This window comes from Canis aureus, chromosome 5 (genome assembly GCF_053574225.1).
Source record: "Canis aureus isolate CA01 chromosome 5, VMU_Caureus_v.1.0, whole genome shotgun sequence".
Lineage (NCBI taxonomy): Eukaryota > Metazoa > Chordata > Mammalia > Carnivora > Canidae > Canis > Canis aureus.
In genome coordinates, this window is record NC_135615.1 from 48,990,323 (window position 1) to 49,008,899 (window position 18,577).

Genomic DNA, 18,577 nt, shown 5'->3' on the forward strand with positions numbered 1-18,577 from the left:
GAACTTCCTTGTGTCCTCTGGATCCCTTCTGGCCCAGTCTCGAGTGAACCATTTCCACTGTATGATGTACTGCTGCTGTGCCTGTCTGACTTTGTCTGTCTAATACTACCCAGCTCATAATGAGCAGTTCTGGTTGCATGGTCACTTGGTGTCCCATGATCAGAAGATCCATCTCTATGAGGGCTCAGGAGCTGCTTTTCAAATGGGTTTTAGTTTTTTACTGCAGAAGGAAAGTCTAGTTCTGGAACTCAAGGATCTATGGGCTTGGCAGAGACTACACACACACCACATCTTTATTCACAGCAGATAACACCATTAGATCTACTTGTCATATGGCCTGAGTGGCAGGGCCACTTATGGCAAGATCTGCTGCAGATTTTGCTCTGACACTCAAAACTGGCAGCCTTTCAGGTCACCCAATAAATGAATTGGAGCAGTATTCCCAAGAGTGACATATGCTGCTTCTAATTTCTAAAGATTTTTAGTGGCTTTAAAGCACCTCAAAATTCTTTGACACTTCTGCCATCAAGAGACAAGGTCCATGTTTTCTCTTCTGGAATCTGGGTAGGCTTTTTACTATTTCAAGTTAGAGAAGACAACAGAAGACACATTCTGTGACTTCAGAGGCTATGTCATAAATGGCTGTCTCCCTTGTTCACTGGGACACTTGCTCTTCCAACTACCCTGAAGCTACCACACTGTGAAGAAATCACAGTTGGAACACAGTTGGAACACCCACATGGTGAGGCCATGTGTTGGTGCTCCACCTCATGGTCCTTCCTGAGCCTAGCCTTCAAGTGCCCCAGCCTAGGCACTAGAAATATAGGTGAAGATGATTCCGTAAGATTCTAGTCCAGTTTGTGTCACCCTCAGCTGTGGGAGTTTCCCCACTTAAAGCTCCAGCCAGCCTTTCTCAACTGAGGTTCCTCATCTGCGCCACACAAGACAAAGCGGTTGAGTGACTATTTTTTTTTCCCATTCTCCCAAGTACCATTCTAGATGCACAAGAGGGAAATTAGTTCGTTATATACAAATGGATGTCTGAGGGCATCAGGGCTTAATTCTTCTGTGGAACCCCAATTTAGAAAAGCTGGCAAAAATCGAGAAGTTGAAACAAGACATTCCAAAATTCTGACCCTCAGAACCAGTGACCATAATAACATGGTAGTTGTTGTACATCATTAGGTTTTGTTGTGGCTTATTATGCAGCAGTAGAAGACGGGAGTAAGGTATAAGATTTAACATCCTGTCCTTTACCTCAAAGATGGTATAGCAGCACGCCTCAGATCACTGGACTCCTGAAAAATGTCAGTGATGTTGCAGCTTGGAGTATCTTTGTGGGGTTTTATTTCTCTGACACAGGACTTGCGATCTCTGTTTAGAGGGTTAAATTTGTATGATGTCATCAGGATAGTGTCCCACATATTAAGGCAGTGAAGACCCCTGCAGACTACTTTGCCATTGCACGAGAGACTTCACATAGCCTCAAGCAAGACTATGAATGTGTACTGATGTCCTTCCCACTTAAATGAGACTGACTTTTGATCCTGGTTATTGATGATAGGTTAAAAAGAATATGTTCATCAGATCAGTAACAACATACGGAATGCCAGAGGCTGTGTTGATCTGTTTTAGTAAAAATATCATCTATTGCTCAGCAACTGAGACTGGTGCTACCCTGTGGTGGTTGATGGTAGTCCAACTATCATCCCTCACGATCTGTTAGTTTATGTTTTCAAGGGCCATACAGGTGAATTAGCTAACATGGGTATGATAGAGAATATCATCCCCATGTACTTTAAGAGTGGCATTAATTCTCTTTCAGGATGCAGTGTTGACTTGGGTTTACTTCCTTGGCTGGTGGGATTGGGGATGGATAGTTTCAGAGGCTTCCACTTGGCCCTTCCCACTTAATGGCTCTTACCCTGTAGTTCAGGAAACCAGTAGAAGGATACCATCAGCTACTTTGTTCATCCAAATAATGCACTTGAGAAACAGGGGAATAACTACCACGAGGGTCTGTGGACCTATGGGATATGCTTTGAGGTGTGCTTGTGCCAGCTCACAGTTTCTTTTCGCAGTTCTACAAGTCAGGTACTATCTTAGTCTCTCTCATCACTGGGAACATGCTGGTCTTTCAGCCACTGCCATAGGTGTCTAAGGGTCAAAGCATCTTCCAGCTCTTGTGTTCATATAACATGACATTCTAGAACTCTATCATTCTTACTGATGCCAAGTTGCTTACACTTATGGCATCATTTCTTCCTATCAACTCCAGGGTGCAGGGGACAGGCACTATTGGAGTTACCGGTGCTTTTTTCATCACTGCATTTCTTACTGCTTTGGCCAAGGCAATGGCCTTTGGGATTTCTTGGGGACTAGAAACAGGTGGAGACTTCTCTGATCTCACTAATAAATCCATCCCCTGCCCCTTGGCCCTTCCTTGATAGTCTTCCAAGTTCATTCTAGCAACTCTATCTTATTTACTGTAATCCATTGCTACAGCCAAGCTTTAAAGAGTCGTGCTGGCAATGCATTATGACTGGATCCTGATGTTTTTGCCAGGATGTTAGGTCCTGAGTCAAGGAAGAATGCTCCCATCTCAATGAATTCTTCCCATTCACCTTCATCTTCAGGCCTCCATTGTCTCACCCTCTCAATGTGTGCTTCTATGAGTGTTTTGCTGGTTTCTGCCAATACCTATTTGCCAGGTCTTGCAAATGAGCAAGTGTACAATGAGTGAGCATCCTATTCCTGAATCAGGCTGTGCTTAGACCTGACTCCAGTTATTGGTAATAAGAGCAGGGCAAGGTCAGACCTTGGGGAGGACAAGCATCACTTTGTGAAGCACTTGCTTCAGATAAGATCTTGGCAGCATTTCCACATAAGGGGAACCTTATGTGTTTTATTCTGGAAAGGGATATAGAGTTTTTGCCTTGAGACCAGAGTGGATGACAATATCTATTTTTTCCTATCTTCTATTCTCTATTTCTGCCCTTCTTTTAGGTTGAGTATTTTTTTATGATTCTGTTTGATCTCCTTCATTGTCTTCTTAGCTAAAACTTATTGTTTTGTTACATTGTACTTCACACATAGCTTAAGAACCTTATAATAGGATACATCCATTTCTCCCCTCTAGGGCTTCACACTATTTTTGTCATACATTTCATATATATGTTTATATATATATAATCAACTTTCCTTTACATTAGTTTTCATTGCTATTTAAACAGCCAGTTATCTTTTAGACAGCTTTAGTTAATTTTTAAATGTCTTATCTACTTATCCTTTCCAGGGCTCTTCATTCCTTTGTGTAGATCTGTTATTTTTTCTTCTGCCTGAAGGACTTTGTTTAACATTTCTTGTAGCATGAATCTCCCAGTGACAAAGTCTTTCTTCTCTTGTGTGTCTAAAAAGTCTTTATTTAGTCTTCATTTCTGAAAGGTATTTTCACTGGGTATAGAATTCTAGGTTGACAGTTGTTCATCATTACAGATATTGCTCATTGTTACCTCATTGGCATTATTTCTGTTGAGAAGCCACTGCCATTCTTTTGCTATTGTTCCTCTGTACATAATATCATTTTTCTATGACTGCTTTTGAGATTTCCTCTTTATCATTGGTTTGAATAATTTCTTTATGATGTTTGTTGGTATAGTTTGCTTTATGTTTCCTATGCTTGGGCTTTAATTCTTTCTCCACACTCCATCTACTCCCTTGCAGACCGCAGTTACGTGGTTGTTGGACTGCTTAAAGTTGTCCCAAAGAGCAGTGCGTCTCCTTTTTTTCCCATTCTTTTTTCTCTCTGTGTTTAATTAGAAAGAGTGTCTACTGCTATTTACTAGAGTTCTCTAAAGTTTTTTTTCTAACAATATCCAATCCGTAATTTGGTGTAATTTTTAACCTCAGAAATTATAGCTTTCATCAGTAGAAGTTCATCTTGGGTCTTTTAAATATCTCCCATGTTTGTACTTCACTAGTTGACTACCTGTAGTACAGTTTTAATAATTGTTTGAATGTCCTTGTCTGTTAATTCTAACATCTATGTAAGTTCTGGACTGGTTTTGATTGATTGTTATTTGCCCTCATTATTGATCATATTTTCCTGCCTCCTTGCATAACTGGTAATTTTTTACTGGATGCCATACTTTGTGTATTTTACTTTGCTGGGTTCTGGCTATTTTTATATTCCTATAAATATTCTTGAGCTTTGTTCTGGGATGCAGTTAAATTGCTTGTAAACAGTTTGCTCCCTTTTGGTTCTTGTTTTTAAGATTTGTTAGGTGGAACCAGAACTGTGTTTAGTCTGGGGTGAATTATTTTTCAGTACTGAGGAAAAAAAACCTTCTGAGTACTCTACCCTATGAATTACCCTTCTGAGTATATGCCCTATGAATTATGAGCCTTTTTAGTCTGGCTGGTAGAAACAGGCACTATTCATGGTCCTGCTCCCTCTAATTTTTCTGGGTGGTAACTTCCTCATTGGGTAGCTTACTCATATGCATTCCTTGATCAATACTCTGCTAAATATCCAAGGGGAGGGGCTCTGTAGATGTCTGATACTCTTATTCTGTGCAGCTCTCTCCTCTTCCGTAGCCTGTTCTGCAAACTCTAGCTGCCTTGGTCTCCAAGAATCATCCCTGTTTTCTCTCAGGGAATCCACCGGACTCCTGTGCCTAGAATTCCCACCCCTGCACAAGGGCCTGAAAAGTCCCTCAAAGCAGTTAGCTTTTATAGGGGCAATTGTTTGTTTCCTATCTCTTGGGAATCACTGGTTTTGGTTGCCAAATATCCAGTGTTTTAAAAATTACTGTTGCACAAATTTTGTTCATCATTTTGGTTGTTCCAGATAGGAAGGTCTCTATTACTACATCTTAGCTAGTAATGGAGTATCTCTGTTTTAAAATATCTAACACTATATTCAACCTTTCATTTGTAGAATATTTGCAAAGATCTTGAGTGCAGGAACCAAGCTGACTTAATCTTTGTAACCCCAGATGACTGTCACAGGACTTTGCACATAGGAGGTGTTTGGTAAATGGTTGAAAAATTGAATTGCAATAGGACAAGCAGATGAAAATTTCCCAAAGAGATTTTTTTTGCTTTATGTGAGAAAGTAAGATCTAACTAAGAGTTCAATAATGGAAACTTTAAAGGTAGTAGTGATCTTTCTGTTATGGGAAATGTTCAAGCAGAGTGAGGGTGCTCATTTGCTGGAAATGTTGATTTTTTCCAGAGAAAACCTCAATCTGATGCCGGTTTTCCATTAACACTTCTTAACCTTACTATTGCCAAATATGAGATATTATGAAAATAAGTATTAAGGACTTTTTCTCTAGATTAAGTATAAAATTATAGTCCCCTATAAACTTTTCTAAAGCTACACTCTCTGTTATTGACAGAACATCATCTAATAAGGAAGCTTAGATACTATACATCCATACTGGCTGATTGAGAAATGGCAATACATGGGAATTCAGGGACTTGTTTTAAGTTATACAGTCAACTGTAGAACCAATCCAAGAATACGGGTGTCTAAATGCAGGACAGAATCCTTTCCCTTTGGCTATCTTGTCTCAGAATACAAAAGAAGTTTCAAAGAGTCCAATTCTTATGTTTTTAGTGTGGGTTTTAAAAGTATGCAAGAACAAAGCTAGTGGAACAACTGTGGGATTCAGATAACATGGCACGTGTCTCCATCATACAAAGTAAGCCTGAAATCAGAGTTGCTCTGCAGCAGAGGTTAAACAATAAGAAAATGGACTGGGGCTCCCCAGGGCCCTGATGATCTGAAGAATCTAGACAGGCATTGAATGAAGTCAGACAAGCAGGGGTTCAGGTGAGCTAGACAGTTTTCAAAGTAAATAAAACACGTCCAATAGCACAACCTCATTTCAGGTTGTGAAACAGAGTTTCTGGATAAAAGAGTTTTATTTATTTATTTATTTTTAAATAATAAATGCAATTTATTAACTATTTAACTGTATGCATTAGGGACTGAATGTTTGCCGTCTCCTTCAAATTCTTTTTTTTTTAAATAAATTTATTTTTTATTGGTGTTCAATTTGCCAACATACAGAATAACACCCAGTGCTCATCCCATCAAGTGCCCACCTCAGTGCCCGCCACCCAGTCACCCCCACCCCCCGCCCACCTCCCCTTCCACCACCCCTAGTTCATTTCCCAGAGTTTAGATAATCAGGGCTTTGCAGCATAGACAAAATACAAAGGACACAAGAGCAGAAGTAAATAATTGAGAAATTTAGGTAACAAGGAAGCTGGTAGCTATAACACCATTCTCTTTGGTTTCTGATGGTTAAATTTCCAAAATTCACTGAGGCAGTGTAGTGAACAGGACAGAAAATGTTGGGCACTTAAATAATCTCCCTAGCCTACATCACTGAATGCCAAAGTAGTATTGCAATTTATGAGTGCTTCAGGAAGGAAGGACAAAGTAAAGGCTAGAGGGGACAGGATGAGAGCATCCTGCTTGTTGTGGAGAAGTAGGGTCACAGAAAAGGGGGGCAAAGGGAGAAAGGGGCTATAGCAGGGCTTCATCAGTGTCAGAGTTAGTGGTGAGGCTCAGTTGTACAGTGGAAATGGGGAGAAGAACTAAACAAGCCTGGACTATTAAGCAGGAATATCAGACCTGATTGAGAACAGTGGGCTCCACCCAGCACCACCACCAGCTCTCTGCCTCCACCACTCTTTATTTTTCTGTCTCCAAGACCCAAAGCCCCATCTCCAGCCTGCTAGGAACCCCATGGCTTGAGACCTAGCAAAGTAGACACAGGGCCCTGAAAGGGGTGGGAGAACAAATGAGAAAAAAGGGATCAGTGGGCTCTGGAGAAGAAAATGTAGAGATGGTTCATCCAAGAGGAAAAGAGAGTGAGTCTTTGGTCAGACTGGAAAGGGGATGACAGTGGATGGTGCCAGAGGCTCCATTTCTGACTTCTTTTTCCACCTCTGCAACCTGGAATTTCTTCCTTGGGGGTAAAGGCATCAGGAACATGAAATAGTTTTTGTGAGAAAAGTATTCCCTTTTCTATTGCATTTCCATAAAAAGTCTAGAGAAAGCCTCGGTTAGGACCACTTTTTCCTTAACAGCGTTTCAATATGGCCTCCTCTCCCCCACCCTTCTTTTGACGAGTGACTAGGCATCAGGGTAAGATCCCCAGTAAGCAACTGTAGTTAGCCGGAGTTGGGGTACAGTGCTTTGTTTCCACAGTATTTAGTGTCCTGAATTTAGACACAGTATTTCCATTTTGATGCTAAGTGATCTGGCTTTCACTTTACAGTAGCTTAAAGTTTCCTTTAAAATGAAATTTGAAAAAAAAAAAAAAGTATTGAAATTCAAGCTGCCTGATTAGAAACTAATTATTCAACAAAATTCATCACTGATCTTAAGGTCAAGAGAATGACAGTTTGGTGTGGTGGAGCTAAACCCTGGTCTAGGAAGCAGGACTATGCCAGGGGCTCCAAGTGGGATATTTTTAGATCAGAGTGATTTCATTTTCATTTTTTATCAATGGAAGACATAACTCCTAGCCAGAACTTAGCATGAGATGTCCACAGCTTTAACATATTAAATTACTAAAGTTTTAGTCAAAGACAAAGAAGTGGATGTTTTAGTGAGTCCATGCCAACTTACCACACATATAAGCTCAGAGATATTAAAAGGTCATGTGAAGACCCTCATCCTTAAGGGGCTCTTGGATGCCACCCACTGGAGTAGATTATTTTTAAGGGTGTTCTGGGTCCAAAACACTGTGCCAAGTATTCATTCCAAGGGCCAGCAAATGCAATGATCTGATAAAGAAGAATAGTGACATATTATCACATTAAAATCTCATTTTCTTTATCTCTACACCTCACCTATCAAATAGGTAGCCTGGAATAAATCTACTTGAAACAGAGGTCAGATGCCAAGCATAACCTTGTCCCCTAAATTCCCCTCTCCTAAGAAAAACGTTCTCATCCAAAGTTTTACAACATTTACTTGAAGGTCAAAGGAAGTGAAGACCTTCCTAGGTGATATGGGCAAGGGGAACGAGGTGGTTGGCCTGGCTGGCCTACTTCTCTCCCAGAAAGCCTGCAGAAAGCCCAGAGAATTTCCTATCTGTAGACCCCCCCCCCCCCCCCCAGAGCATCCCTTCTCTGTATTCCAGGGAACAACAGGGGTTAGGATAGTAGCTTTAGAGACTGACAGCCAGGGTTCAAATTTCAACTCCCATAGGGAACCTCCATTTTATTTAAATTTTCACATTTGTCTAGCATAATAACTCAGTGAAGTAGGTTCAACTTCAGGGCAGTTGCTGTTACTACAAAACCTTTATGTGAATTAGAAAAGCACATGCCCGTCTCCTGAAATGAAGGCATTCTCTCTCTCTCTCTCTCTCTCTCTCTCTCTCTCTCTCTCCCTCTCTCTCTCTCCCTCTCTCTCTCTCTCTCTCTCTCTCTCACACACACACACACACACACACACACACACACACACACACACACACTGGGCACATAAATCACAAAAAGCACCCTGATCTCAGGGCTAATACAGTCTCCAGTGGGGAGGAGGAGGGTGGCTTGGCAAAGGGAACAAGGAGAAGATTCGGCACCCACCTGCCCCTTCCCTGGGTGCTTTTACAAAGGGCTCAGCCTACCAAACCTTACACAGTGGCTTGAGAGTTATCACCATTTTACAGCCAGGAAAGGTTAGATATTTGTGTTTTAAAAAGATCACCCTGGCTTTTTGGTCAAAAATGGGTTAGAGGAGGATGGGGTTAGAGGCAGGGAGTTTTAGAAGCCTGCCACAGCTGTGCAAGTGAGAGATGATGGGCATTCAGGATAAGGGGCAGCCTACCGGTGGTAAGGTGCACAAACATCCCCAAGATGGTGAGGGGACAGACTAGACGGGTCTGGAGGCTGCGATGAGGAGTCAAGAGTTGATGATGATGGTGGTGATGGTGATGATGTCAGCGGTACTATTTACTGATGGCTTGTTTGTACCAGGTACTAACTTATTTACATAAGTTCTGTGAACCAGGAGAATTGACCACATTTCATTCCTGCATGGTTGCTTTGAGAGTCAAGGTAGCATAAAGTGTCTGTGCCACAGTAGACCTCTCTTAAGTGGTGAATACTAGTCTAATTATTAGTGAGCAGCCAGCATTTGAAATTCCTCTCTTAGTTCAGACGCCCTAGTTTGTGTGAACGGCCAGTGGTAGATAAGGTAGGTGGTCGAGTGTAATTAAGACAATGCTTTCATAGCTCACTGGCCATCAGATTAGATTCCTCAGGTGACTTTTAAAGGTAACAGATACTCAATCCTACCTTCATCCCATTGGTCTGGGCTCCGGGGTCTGTGTATCAATGTTTTAAAAGCTTTCCATGTTGCCCGCTCTGAGAACCACTGAGTTAAGAGTCTTTGGCATCAGACAAACCAGGTGAAATTCTGGCTCTGCTCATCAAGGCATGGTTTCGAGGAGGATGGTCATACAGCCCTTTCCAGGTTATGTGAGGGTTATATGAAGGGTGGTACGTACACCACAGTACGTACCTGGCGTAGGTCTGGGGATGTCTCTGTTTCTGCCTAGCTTGGTATGGTGTCTGGTCTCCAATGTGGGGTCAGTAGGTGTGACTGCCATGCCTGTGAGGTCAGGATACAAAAGGACCTGAGGAGGCCACGGACCAGCCCCAGAACTGAGAGCTTTGCATCCATTACCTTCCTTAATCCTGGCCCAAAGTCTGTCCGTCTCTCAGATGCAAAAACCCAGAACTACAGATTAGATCATCAACCCGAGGAAGCTGGAATTGGAGTCCTGGTCTATGTCTTTCTACTCCACACCACAAATCAAATCCAGGCCATGCTTTTATTCTGGAGAAGGACTTGTTACAGAATCAATAGTGCCATGGAGAAGAACCCTTGTCTGTCTGGCTTTGAACTACTAGACTGAGCCACACAGTGATCGAAGGACAAGCAGGAACTCATAGCCAGCCAGGGCAGCGCAGAGCCTTTCAGTCGGCAGTGGTGTGGTGGTGATGGGCAAGGAGGGGAGTGTGTGGAGAGGGAGGTGGGCAGGAGGCCAGGAGCAGAGAATCACGTACCTAGTATGTGGCCGGGGTAATGAGATGACATATGTCAGCCAATACAATAGCTGGTAGAGAGTAAGTCCTCAGTGATCATTATCTTAACTTCTTCCTCTTCCAGAGCTGCCTTCTGCCCCTAAGATAAGAGTCCATTCTCTTTAGTGGGACACATCTGTTGGCCTGTCTGCCCACCCTTCCCCTTTCTGGGAATCGCTCCCCCTCCTCGTGTTCCTGGGGGCAACCATGGTCATACAATGTCCCCTTTGGTCTTCGGGAGAACTCAGAAGTGGAATCCATTAGAGAAAAGTAGCCACTCTGTCCTGGGAGATTTGGACTTTCTCTTTTTCGTGTGTTTTTGCTTTTATCAGAGCAGGTGATCTGCTACTGGCCAGATACAACTGCATTCGGATACTGTACGGGGGTCCAAGGCCAACCCAAACCACTCCTGGGAATGCCAATTTCTTGTAATGAATTAGAAATCTAATGCTAGCAGCTTCCCTGCTAAGTGAAAAAAATTACATAATTCCTTCTGCACCGCTGCATTAGGCAGATTTTTTTTCTTTTTCTGAACATACAGTAAATCCCAAGTGTTTTAAGCCGTGGTACCTTTCTTTAAACACAATATGAAATCACTACCAAATTTAAATAAAAAATAAATTCCGGGTAGTGCTAAGAGATTCTCCTGCCAAAAACTCTCACACAATTAACACACGAGCAGAATGTGTTGCTAATTTCATGCCACCGGAGTCTTTTCTACTTCAGAATATAGAAACAAAATCGGGTCAGAGCTCCAATAATAACGGGATTTTGCTTAAATATACAGCCCTGTGGTGCAGGTATGTTGTAGGCATGGGCGAAAAGTGGAATCACAGTGATGCATGAAAGAGCTTACCCCTGCAAATACAACTGGAGGAATTTGTCTCCAGCTTCTTTGCTGCAGGAAAGAGGGAATGAGGGAGAGAGAGAGAGAGAGAGAGAGAGAGAGAGGTTGAGAGAGAGAGTACAGCACTGCCCGGTTCTGCGGGGGGGACAACATGATCATCAGTGTTTATCCATCCACGCGTCTCTGCTAGGGGGGCAAACGCCAGGCAAATTAAACTTGGGGACCCACGCCCCGTAAATCCTAGAGCTCTGATTGCCCTCCTGTCCCTCAGACTGTCTCTCTCCAGCCTCACTCACTTCCCACCTCTTCGCCTCCTTAAGCAGGCCTGGTCTTTTCCATAACAAAAACAGCATAAGGAAAATATTTTGGCAGCATTCGGGGCCTTTCGCATGGTGACCCTGACCTCCAAATCAATTTTCTTTATTCTTAACCCGACCTTGGCATCCATTCTCGCTGGTGTTCAATATTAGTTACAAAATCCTGAACTCCGGGAGACCTTGCCTCCTCCTCCCCCAGACGGCGAGGGCAGGCCACGCTGCCTGCCGAAGCAGACTCTTGACAAAGAAAAATAAGAAGAGGATCAGCCCGCACTGTGGGTTCCATAGGAGTCTCATTTGCACCAAATGCCATTAGCCCCATTATTTACTCAGACAACAGCGGAGGCGGGCGCCCCGGCTTGTGGAGGGCGCCCCGATGCCACCATGCATCACCAGGACCCAGCGCTCCGCTAAATAGTGATATGGAAGGTGGGGCTGGTCCATAGAATCCATCACCCACGGGGTCGCCTAGTGCAGGGACTGGAAAAATTGTGCCCACTTCGCCATCGCCGCCCGCATTCATCCCGGGAAGGGGGTGAACTGCTAAGAGAAAGTGCCAATTTCAGCACACGTGTTAAAAAGAGAAGCAAAGAATAAAAAGAAAAGAAAGCATCTCCCCGACTAAGACGGGGGAGGGAGGTCTTTAAAGGAGAAGCCTGCTTTTCAGAACTCTGCGCATTTGCTCTGAGAACAAGTACCCACGGAGACTAGAGTTCGGGGGTCATCATACATTTAGGAGGAGAAGTTAGCTGGCAGGGGCTATTTTTCTGCAAATTAGTTTTCTCTCAAGGGTAACGGTGGGGGAGGAGCAGAGGAAAATGAATTGGAGCCCGTTGAATAATCGGGTATTGTCTGGCTGGTTGCAGGACCTCTGAACTGATGCTCTGAGAAGCCTTTCCAGGCCTGCCTTTTCTATGGGCCAGGATGGCAAGCCTCTCACAGCTGTTGATGAGTGTCCTATAGGGGCAGCGAGGGGGACAGCAGTGTGGCCCCACAAACAATGGTCCACAGAGCGTCGGCTCCACTCGGCGAGAAAGCCACGGTCTGCTGGTCATTACTGCCCAACACAGGGCTGGACAGGTGGCCGAGCAGGACAGTGAGACGAGGCAGGTCCAAAGTTTGCGTTGCTCACAAAGAACCGAGGCAAGGGGCAAGGTGGAAAAACACAAGAGAGCAGGCAATGGTAGGCCAGCTTTCCTCGGGGGGAGCAATGGTTAGAAAATGAAAATGAGTGAGTTCATCTGGAAGCGGTGGTCTCATGGTTTTTCAGGGCCAGGGTCCGACTGGAATGCTCAGCACCAGGTTTGTCCCGCAGATGTCTTCCTGTCCTCACTTTGGCACTTAAAACACGGCCTCGTCTAAACCAGGGCTTCTCTGTTTCCCCTGAAGTGTCTGCAGGGGCAGAGGAGCTAAAAGTCCAAATACAGGGGACTCTGGAGGCAGAACCTGGAAGCACCTTCCACAGAGGAGGGCCTTTGCTGAAGTATCGGCGTTCCTTTTAAACACTGATGCATTTTGCAGTGACCTAAAATACTCAACGTTAAAAACAACAACTTAAGTTCCTTGCTCTCCTCAATTCGAAGATCTCATTCGAAGATGAAGCTCAATCTGTATCTGAAAAAAAAAGAAAGAACAAAGAAAGAAAGAGGGCAACATCAACTGAATGCATACTTTGAGTGTCAGAGGCGTCCGTCCACACTTCCAAAGCTTAAAGCGCGAATTAGAAAAAAATCTATGTCATAAAATCAAGGAGATAATGTAATTACAATCAAGGAAAATGGAAACGTCAGGAGGTAACAACCAGTGGAACCCGTGGCTCCAGGCATACTGGGGCATACACCAGTTTGCAAAGTATCACAGAGGAGACAGCTATTGTAAGGTGATGAAAAATAGACTCACCTGCTTGTAACCACCTTGTAATAAAATGCTGTGTCCTTTCATCCGGGTGTTGTCAGAGTGTGGTGCAGCACCCGGCACACAGCAGGTGCTCAATAAATATTTGTGGAATTGAAAGTTGTTGATAGCACTCTGCATTCACGTTCCCTTCCAGGGAGCCTGTGGCAGGTGGGGAGTGTGGGAGGGGACGTCCACTCAAGCCGTGTGATGGGCTCCCCTCCAGGGAGGGCAAAGCCTGGAGTAGGTGTCCTGGGACATCTGTCAAGAGTGTAGGCAACTGGGCTCACGCCCCATCTCTGGCACCACCTACTTGCATGATCTTGGGATCTCCCTTCTCTGGCAAAAGGAGGCATCGAGAGCCACCCTCTCAAAGATCTAGTTTAACAGTTCTACAATTCTGCATATCTGGATTTATTTTAAGAGAATTTTCTTTCTCACCAGCCCGTGGGGGATGATACTATTCGAGGACTAAAGCAAGGGGCGCGGTGGGAGAGAGAAATCTGTGCTTTTTGTTCCCACTGCACCTTGCCTACTGGATGGGCGGAGGGGCCCGGTAGGCTCCCAGCCTCAGAGGCTGCTCACTTCCCTGCCCTTGGCCTTGTTCTGGGAAGAAAAAAACTCAGGACTGAAGACTTAACATAAGGCACGGTGGAAAATACCTCCACTGTCTTATCGTGAATTCATGGTAGATGAGGTAATTCGCAAGGCACATACTGTAATTCACACTTTACCTCCGCCCCCCCCCCCCCGCCCCCCGCACAGGTGTCATTCTCTAGCACAGGGCTCACTTAGCACAGGTAACCATACTCTGGTCAAAGGGAGCGGAATCATCTTATGTCAGTGGTATGTATTATCGACTCCACATTTTGTTGCTGTTGAAACTAATAATATTATTTGGTTATTTGTTAAAATGACCCAGATTTCAGGGTCAAATCAGCAGGAATTGGAAATGAAATAAATGATGATTCTGAGTGGAAAACATCAGGCAGCAATACACCCTTTTGTGCAGTAAGAAGCAAAGTTGGTGATTCTTGACATGAAAATGCAATGTTTCCCACTTGAAGAAAACCCAAACTTATGAAACTATATAAATTAGAGAGTAATGTTTTTAATTATAAAAGGATTTTGCTTCCTACAATGATTCATCCCTAAGGCTCCAGCTTCCTAGAAGATTTTAAAGTACTATTTAATCTCCCTCCACAAAAATTCATATGCCACTTTTAAAAACAGATGTATGACATTTGACTTTATTTCAATATAAATAAAACACAGAGCATCTGATCCTGGACGTCAGATCTCTTTCCTGAAGTATGGAAGCCTTGAAATTCTATCATATTTACTCACTCATGTATTCATTCATTCAAACAAAGTACCGATCAAGCCCTAATGTGTGGCAGGCATGTTGTTAGGCCTGAGGATATATCCCGATCTCCTGGTGATTTTTTTCTTCCCCATTGCATTCATCCTCCCTGTCTCCCAGGTGCTGGGTGAAACCGGGGGTCTGATCCTCTGGAGAAGGGGGTAATCATGCTAGGATGACAGGTAATGCCCTTCTAGAAGAGTATTGAAGTCAAAGTTATGGTAAACACTCAAACTTCAAGTGTGAGGTTGAGGAACTTTTTACTTATGGAGATTGGCCAAAAGCTCTGGTTCCCAAAGCACGGTCCTTGGACCAGCAGCTCTGGCATCATCTGTGACTTTGCTGGGAATGCTGACTCCTGGGCCCTGCCCCTGAGACTCCCGATCTCTGGCACCAGGGCTCCAGAAATTGTTATAACCACTCTCCAGGTGCTTTTGATGCATGTTAAGGTGTGAGAACCACTGCCCTGAAGTTAATCAGGCTTCATCTGGGCAAAGCCCCTTAAGAGTCTTCTTTCAAATCCTATCACCGATGGAGTCTTTTCACAGGCCCGTAGTGTCTCTAGTTCAGTGTTCAAAATCACACAAGTGTCTGCCAACCAAGTCATTTCTGCAAAGTTCCAAGTCAGGGAGAAAAATAGCAAATTCTCCGGGAGAATCAAGAGGGAAAATATTTGGACAGGTAATTTTAGGAACCGGCTATGGATCGCGATGTACAATAATGAAGTTGAGCAATTAGGTTTGGAAAGCCAAGCACAGAAAATAATTAACCCACAAAGTAATCATCTTGTAAGTCCCAAAGCTAATGATTAAAATAAACCTGAAACAAATGATTGTTTAACTTTGAAGCTGTGCTTGTTTTAGCCACAGTGTAACTTCAGGTGTGAGCTCCCGGGAATTGTCGCTGCCTGCGGAGATTGGCTTTGGGACAAGGGCATGTGTCCACTCTTCTGTCCCTCCTTCCCTGGGGAAGGTTGCTCGAGTCTCACAAAATACCACTCCAGGGTGGGTCAAGGAGGTTGTGTGGGCTGCTGGGCCCCGCTCCACACGGGGAGTGGGGGTGGTGCCTCCAACCCCCCAGAGCTGCGCCCAAGGCCTTGGTGGGCTTCAGCCATCTTGAATCCTCTATCACCTGGGAGGCTGAGATGCACGCTGCGTTTTTATGCAGCTTGCTTTGCACTTTCATTGGTGGTTTAGTATTGCAAAGCATGGCGCTCCCCTCCCCCACTCTCTTCTCCACGCAAAGAAGTGAATTAATAACTAGAAAACAAGACAGCAACGCAATCTAGAAGGGCTGGAGCTTCTGAATGTCACTGTGAGCAAACAGCAGTGGAGAGAAAAGGTTCCTCTCCATCTTTCAGCACTGCGCTGTCTGTGCATTGACTTGTTTCCTGACACATGAGCCATGGCTTGAAAGGAATTCAGGCCCCAGCAAATTTTGCATTGCGCTTCAATGTGGCCTCTGGGATTGACTAAGGGCAAATCTATTATACTGTTGCCATGGAGACCCTGGCACAACTGCTGATAAAGAGTGTCTGATGTTTGGTAGGCCTCGTAGCATGGTACATACCATTTAAAGGACGGTGTGTGTGTGTGTGTGTGTGTGTGTGTGCGCGCGCGTGTGCAGTGACTGGGGGCGGTGGGGTGGAGAGCTGGGCGTAGTGGAGAAGGAAGGAGGAGAGGCTGGTTGGGCATATCGTGAAGGAATGTTCTGTGCGTTTACAAAGAATTTGTGAATACTTTCTTGCCTCTAAAAAAATTTGTTCTGCCTTCTAAGAATCTACGTGTTAAACAGATGGGGGCAGCAGAAGATCCGCAGACTCTCCCCTTGGTCTCGCAAAATTAGTCTTTAGTCCATCTGAAAGAGAATTAAGCTAATACAATAAAAGTGAAAATGCACTCTTTTGCGTCCTTTGATGAATGCTGCCTCCATTCAGCTGCCTGTCTAAGGATCAATAGTAGGTCTGCGAGGATCGCCAGGGCTTGCTAAGCGGGCTAGCAAGATGATGGATTTTAATCATTAAAATGATTTTATAAGCACGAAACAAAGAAGGCCGATCGTACTCTCACATGCATAATCTCAGTTTTGCTGTTATTGATTTTTGCCAGTCCTAAAATCCCTTCCTGTCTTGAAGGCAAATCTCACCCTCCCCAAATTCCATCCCACACAACCATTTCTGGCTCCAAGTAATCAATATGGGCAACTTGCATTTTTTTTTATTGGTGCCCCCTTCCCCCCCCCTCCACGAGCCCCGGACCCCAGAGGAGGATGGCACATGGAACCCCAGCCGAGCCTCCTGGTTGGCGAGGTTGGAGGCGCGGCGGCTGGGGCAGAATCACCTACAGTAAGCAGGCTTTAGAGCGAGCGGCTCTAACAATGGGAGGCCGGGCAATCTGCGACAGTTGATAGGATTATTATTATTACAGAGCGCAAAAAGCTTCTGCTTTCTTTTCTGCTGCTTTGCAGACCTCATAAGGCCTCTCTGTGATTTCTGCATAGTTAATTTGTCAGTTTATAAATTACCACATTATGTTAACGCTGAATGCTTCAAAACACAAATATATGCACAGAGGGCTTGAATATTTGAAGTGTTTTAGTACTATGGGGAAATAATTTTGTTGTCAAGCTGTGGCAGATATAGAACTGCTAGGGGATACATGGCCATTTCATCAGGACTGTGTCGATGATGGCCTGTGAACATCCAAGGGGGAAAATCATCTTTTATCACTATTGTGTACCGTGCTGGTCCAGATGGAGGATAAAACATGCATGAGTTGCCCGCAGCTCTGAAAATAATTATACTCATTTGCCAGAAATGTAGAAAGTGCATCCAACCAAGTTACCACCCATCATAGTGACACTCCGTTTGCATACTGATGAAGTTTAAAGCCAGAGACAATGGTGTTGGTATCAATAGCGAAGGGGGGGGGGCTGGGCACCACCAGTGCCGTAGGATTAATAGCGCCATCATTTTATATTATGCAGCGTTTCACTTATGCTGCATATCAAAAGACTACTGCCTCTGAGGTTCACCTCACTGTTTATAAGATTACAGTTTGCTTTAAGACTCCAAACATTAGCATGGATTCTTTTCAGCTTCCACAAATGAATGCAAAAATATCTGTTCGATAAAGCGCCTAGAATGTAATTATGGGTAAATATGTTTGGATGCCATTATAAGTGCCTGCATGTGTGTGTATGTGTTTGTGAGTGTGGGCGGGTGTGTACATACCCACATGCACACGCGTGATTTTGGAAGACCGCGATGGAATATGAGAAGATAATATGCGCATGCTAAGTCCTGGTACTACTGCAGAGTAATTGATGAATGGGTTTTTGAAATGTAAAAAGAGAATGAATACAAGTAGGACCCAAGAGAATAATTCTTTATATTGCAATCAGCTCAGCTTATATGTACTTGCTTTAATCGTAGAAATCAGCAATAAAAAACATAGACTTGGTTATTTAATCCTTACTGAGTAAAAGAGAATGTCTTATAATGACCCTCTAAAATATTACAAAATATTAAATTATTCCAATATGCCTCCCCTTTTTAGACAACCGTAAAATAATCAGTGTAGCCCATACCAGAAGATTAACAGAGTCCTTTCCACTTTTGAGTTCTGCGAACACACATGTAGGAGCTAAGAAGAGACACTTTTCTCATGGATCCCAGAATTCTCATAGGTGTTCTCCAGTTTGAAAATAGCCCAATCATGATGTTGTCACAAGACTTATTTTTAAGTAATGATTTTAATTAAATCCTCTAAAAAGGAAGCGATTCTGTACCTCTCTTATGTGGTCTGTACAATGATGATTATACAAGTGCAGTTCCCATTTTCCTCTGGTGTCGTGGGGGCAAGGATAACGATTTCCATCTCATCACAGGACAGAGAGGCTATACTTCACTCTGCACAAGACTCCAGTGAAATCAGAGGGAGGGTTTTGCACGATGAAATTACAATAAAAACAATGGAAGAAAAAGCAGTTTCAACCAAAGTGGTTCAAAGACAAGAGCATAATGCAGGATACTGCAGA

The 18,577-nt window shown here is 43.8% G+C and overlaps 1 protein-coding gene and 1 long non-coding RNA gene across 25 annotated transcripts in view; one reads left to right on the top strand and one right to left on the bottom strand.

Annotated features, from left to right (window-relative positions):
• The window catches only part of LOC144314148 (uncharacterized), a 145,307-nt gene that overhangs the window by 16,442 nt on the left and 110,288 nt on the right, over positions 1 to 18,577 (top strand). The window lies entirely within an intron of this gene.
• LOC144314150 (uncharacterized) overlaps positions 1 to 18,577 on the bottom strand; it is a 33,955-nt gene that overhangs the window by 1,087 nt on the left and 14,291 nt on the right. The window contains exons 2-7 of one of the 5 annotated variants that reach the window (XR_013379876.1): positions 10,976 to 12,897; positions 10,102 to 10,219; positions 9,554 to 9,643; positions 8,858 to 9,029; positions 7,652 to 7,809; positions 1,258 to 1,374 (exon numbers count right to left, since the gene is read on the bottom strand). This is a non-coding gene — a long non-coding RNA (uncharacterized LOC144314150). The remainder of the gene's footprint in view (positions 1 to 1,257; positions 1,375 to 7,651; positions 7,810 to 8,857; positions 9,030 to 9,553; positions 9,644 to 10,101; positions 10,220 to 10,975; positions 12,898 to 18,577) is intronic. The other 4 variants (XR_013379875.1, XR_013379874.1, XR_013379877.1 and 1 more) reach the window with 4 other exon arrangements.